The 5,352-nt window shown below is 36.4% G+C and overlaps 1 pseudogene; it reads right to left on the bottom strand.

Moving 5' to 3' along the window:
* Nucleotides 1–2,448: 2,448 nt before the first annotated feature.
* LOC133048429 (olfactory receptor 5F1-like) lies at nucleotides 2,449–3,412 on the bottom strand (annotated as a pseudogene).
* Nucleotides 3,413–5,352: the final 1,940 nt, after the last annotated feature.

Below are 5,352 nucleotides of genomic sequence, written 5' to 3'. Positions count from 1 at the left end.
ACTTTATTAAGTATTGGCTCTATTAATTCTGTACTGAGGGATCCACAAATGACTCATCCAAATACACATCCATCACCTGAGGTTCCTTTTTGCATGCAGCATCTATGTTCTATTCTTTCCCCTCTTGTCCGTATCCAAATGCAAAGTACAGAACTATTCTTGTTGAAGTTTTTTCCATTCTCTGAGCAGGTAATTGAATTTAACTGAAATCAATTTTTTTTTTCTCCTCAAGTCTGCTCTCTATATTCTTCAACTCCAAAATTTATGCATGGCCACTTGGAAATCACTTGTGTGTAATTCTCCAGGCAGCAAAAAATACCCCAGTTCAATAACTAATATTTTGACATCTATCATATTCTTAATGATGATACTGTAGTGTATTAAGGTACACAAATAACTGTTTTCCTTTCAAAGCACACTACCCAACTAATGTCATGCGGTGGCACACACTGTACCTGGTTATGGCAGAGAATGACGGAGACTGCACCAAGTACTTAACAGCATTTTTCTCAGTACTAACTAGTCTAGTCTATTATTTCTGTTCTTACTAGAATCCCTAATAACTCAGGTGAGGCACAAAAAAACATAAAGAAGGCAATTTTCAAGCTTTAAGTGAAATGTAAAGCGGTGAAAATTTGAATTACCACTTTGTAAAAATTTGAGACACATTTTGAGTACATGCATATTGCTACCCTTTTATTTTATTCTCCTTAAAGAGGGTTGGGTAACCATGGGGACTGGATTATAGGTTTTAATTGTGTCATGAATCCTCTAAAGGCAGAAACTGCAGTCTCAGAAGCATTTAAATATGATCACGTGCAAGTAGATGTGATTAAACCCTGTATGGAAAGTTCTGATCTCTGTGTTATTTCAAAGCTATTTATTTGCCAAATTAAAAAAAAATCTATTTAATTGCCTCTTTCTTTGAAGTTTTAGCTTATTACAATGGTTACATAATCCTCTACCAAATTATGACCCTTCCCTTTGTGTATGTGTGTGCATACCCCTACACTTGTCTGGCTCAATTTAACCTTCAGTCTAGCTTTGTTCTTGAAAGTGAGTGTGTTAGTCACTCAGTTGTGTCTGACTCTTTGGGACCACCTGGTCTGTAGCCTGCTGAACTCCTTTGTCCATGGAGTTCTACAGGTAAGAATACTGGAACGGGTTGTCATTTCCTTCTCCAGGGATCTTCCCAACCCAGGGATTGAACCCAGATCTCCCGCATTGCAGGAAAATTCTTTACCAACTGAGCCAACATGGAAGGTCTGTTTTTAAGTGAAATAAATTAGAAGGAGACACTAACTTCTAACTACATGCCTATATGGAATATTCATCAGACCCAGCTGGGCTATGTGGTCAGCAGAGGGCACTGGATGGTGTGACAGGTCATGAGATCTGCTTTGTTATATCCCAGATGACTTGAATATTGCAACTTCTATCAGGAGCAATTTCAGCAGCAAGGACAAAGGAAGAACCACGGGGAATATTCCTCCAAAAACTTTAAGTGTGGTTAGCATTTTAGCAAGCCCTGAATCCCACTCAATTTTCTCCAGAATTCTACTATGCGTCTCCATTCCACCTATATATTATTGCTTAGCTTTAATATAATATGTGGATTAACTTCAATGGATTTAATTGGTGACTGGTAGAATAATTCCATAATCAGGAAGTCCATGAGACTATTTTAAAGGATATGGGTCTGTTTCATCCTTCAAAGATCAATCTACCTACTTTGAACTATGCTTTGATTAAACTCTGCTATAGCTGACTGCGTGTGCATGTGGCTTTATGTATAATATGTGGATCAGTCTGGGAGAGAAAATGTGAGAGGGCAGGAAACTTTTGAGAAGAAAAGATGGGAAGAGAAGAAAAGTTGTTGCAATTGGTGCCTTCTAACCAGACAGCAGTTTTCTAAACAAATACATTTAAACAAATTCCTACATATTCTTTAATTAATAAGTATGTGTTTGTGGGGATAAGGGAGATAAAAGTCCACATATTTACTGTAGCAGTTAAATGATATTGTTGAGTTTTGATTTAAACATTACAGCCCTAATTCAATAAAGTGGAAATCTACATTGAAAACATTTTCACACATGTGATATATATAATTCTTTACAAATCATAAATGTTGAAAAATATATTTAAAAAAGCTGACAATTACAAATGTAATACACAACTAGATTCATGTGAGATTGCAAAAGTTGTCGCCATATGCTTAACCCTTTATTTCCCTAACCAAGACAGTTCTATAAATAAATCACATTTTAGAAACCTATAGGAAAACATACAATGATTAGAAAAAAGTTTCATGATCTTACATAAGTTTGATAAGTTATATCTAACAGGATTCATGTCCATGAACATTACCAGAGCATGATTACACAGCTTAAGTTGTAATGAAGATAAGCTTGATCCAGTTTCTGAAAGTTAAATTATATAATTTATTTAGTTCAGAAAATTAAGCAATGACAGAAATGAAGGAATCCTTTTCCTAGTAATTGTATTCCATAAAGCTTTCTTCACTTCCCTGTTCTGGAGACTGTAGATCAGAGGATTCAACATGGGGATGACCACTGTGTAGAACACGGAAACCACTTTGTCCTGAGTCAGGCAGTAGCTGGAAGTAGGTCTCAGATAAGTGTAGATGGAGGTGGAATAGAACAGGATGGTGGCTGTCAGATGAGATGCCCCGTGGAGAAGGCATTGTGTCTCCCCTCCCCGGGATGCATATGGAAGATGGAGAATAGAATGGAGCAGTAGGAGGTGAGAATCACCAGCAGACTTCCAACTATATTCACACCAGCAAAAGTGGACAAGATGCTTTCATACAGGTGTGTATCAGAACATGAGAGCTTAAAAGTTGGAGGGGTGTCACAGAAGAAGTGATGGATGCCATTGGAACTGCACAGTGACAAGCTGCTCACATAACCCGTGTGAACCACAGAGTTCACCAGGCTACTGTAAAAGCCCCTGCTGCCGTTTTCAGGCAGACCGTCCTGGACACGATCAAGGCGTAAAGGAGAGGGTTGCATATGGCCACACAGCGGTCACGGGCCATTCACCCAGAAAGGATGCATTCAGTTGTGGCCAAGGCTATAAAGAAGTACATTTGCAGAAAGCAGCCAGCAAAGGAGATGGTTTTCTTCCATGATAAAAAATCTCCTAGCATCTTTGGAGTGATGGTGGATGAATAACAAACATCCACAAAGGACAGGTTGCCAGGAAGAAGTACATGGGTGTGTGAAGTTGGGAATCTGTTCTGATTAAGAGAATCATCCCAACATTTGCCACAACTGTAAGTGTATAAATCACAGAAAAAAAGGCAAAAGAGGATAACCTGTAGCTCCAGTGTGTCCGCTAATCCCAACAGGATAAACTCAGTGAGCAAAGTATAATTTTTTCTGGCCATTAATTACAGATACTTTATGCTTCAATTTGAATTAATGTAAACATTTTCCTCTCAAAAGTTTACAGGCTGAGTAATATTCCATGGTGTATATGTACCACAGCTTCCTTATCCATTTGTCTGCTGATGGGCATCTAGGTTGCTTCCATGTCTTGGCTATTATAAACAGTGCTGCGATGAACATTGGGGTGCACATGTCTCTTTCAGATCTGGTTTCCTCGGTGTGTATGCCCAGAAGTGGGATTGCTGGGTCATATGGCAGTTCTATTTCCAGATTTTTAAGAAATCTCCACACTGTTCTCCATAGAGACTGTACTAGTTTGCATTCCCACCAACAGTGTAAGAGTGTTCCTTTTCTTCACACCCTCTCCAGCATTTATTGCTTGTAGACTTTTGGATAGCAGCCATCCTGACTGGCGTGTAATGGTACCTCATTGTGGTTTTGATTTGCGTTTCTCTGATAATGAATGATGTTGAGCATCTTTTCATGTGTTTGTTAGCCATCTGTATGTCTTCTTTGGAGAAATGTCTGTCTAGTTCTTTGGCCCACTTTTTGATTGGGTCATTTATTTTTCTGGAATTGAGCTGCAGGAGTTACTTGTATATTTTTGAGATTAACCTTTGTCTGTTGCTTCATTTGCTATTATTTTCTCCCATTCTGGAGGCTGTCTTTTCACTTTGCTTATAGTTTCCTTTGTTTTGCAGAAGCTTTTAACTTTAATTAGGTCCCATTTGTTTATTTTTGCTTTTATTTCCAATATTCTGGGAGGTGGGTCATAGAGGATCCTGCTGTGGTTTATATCAGAGAGTGTTTTGCCTATGTTTTCCTCTAGGAGTTTTATAGTTTCTGGTCTTACATGATGAGACAATTTCAGGAGATTGAATGTTTTGAATTCAATCAATTAGCTTAGACTTTTTGCTCTCCTCATCATCAGATTGATCTCTTGTTTGCAAAATTTGAAATCCCATGCTAATAATTACTACACTGCTTTAGTAACAAATCTAAGGAGAATAATATTTATTATATAACTAAAATATCCCAAGGACTATTTTGAGACTTAAAGGTGGTGGGTGGGTACATGCAATGTTTTCATTTTAGGACTAATATTACAACCTTTAAAGAGAATTTGAGCATTTTCCCACCAAAGCTATAAATTGTATCTCACATTAGCAAACAATGACCACATTTCTGTTTTCTGGTGCCACAGTTCTATTTGTCATATATTCCATATAGTTTTAATAAAATTGTTTGCCTTAAGATTGTTCCTATAAAGCTGTATATATATATATATATATATATGCCCAATGAATCTATATCTTTGCAATAAAGCTACATATTTGCATTAAAGTTATGTGTACATTAATCTCTACAGATTGAATATTCTCACATCAATTCAATTCTTTCACATTATAATATTTTCTGTACACCTAACCATTTACATTTTACCTTTTGGACATCATATGTTTTCATCTCTGTCCATTGAAATGTGATTATGAATTAATATACTATGTTTAATTTAATTTGAGCAGTATGAAGTGGAATAAGATTATTTCTTCACTTAATCTCAGTACTAACCTTAACCTAATTATTGCTTACAAAATGTATAATTTTCAGTTTTCAGCAGGCCCATGAAAATTCTGTTGTGAAATTTCTGTTTAACAAACTAAATTAAAAAAAATCATCATTATATATTAATATCAAACACTTTCTGCATAATTTTTGCCTAAACTCAGGACTCTGTTTCTTAGTAATATCCCCCTTTTTGGCTATTTATTTGGATCCATGTGATTATTGAATATGTATTATGTCATTCCTTCCAACTTGTTTACTTACTTTTTTCCAACTTTTCCAAATTGTGATGTTCCCAGGTATTATAAGCCTGATTTATCTGACCTAAACACTAAATAATATAGACCAAAACAAAGCCAAAGGCATAGGTTTC

The sequence above is a fragment of the Dama dama genome, chromosome 29 (genome assembly GCF_033118175.1).
Source record: "Dama dama isolate Ldn47 chromosome 29, ASM3311817v1, whole genome shotgun sequence".
NCBI classification, from domain to species: Eukaryota; Metazoa; Chordata; class Mammalia; order Artiodactyla; family Cervidae; genus Dama; species Dama dama.
Note: the sequence above shows the minus strand (reverse complement) of the source record. Positions and strands in the feature narration are given on the sequence as shown.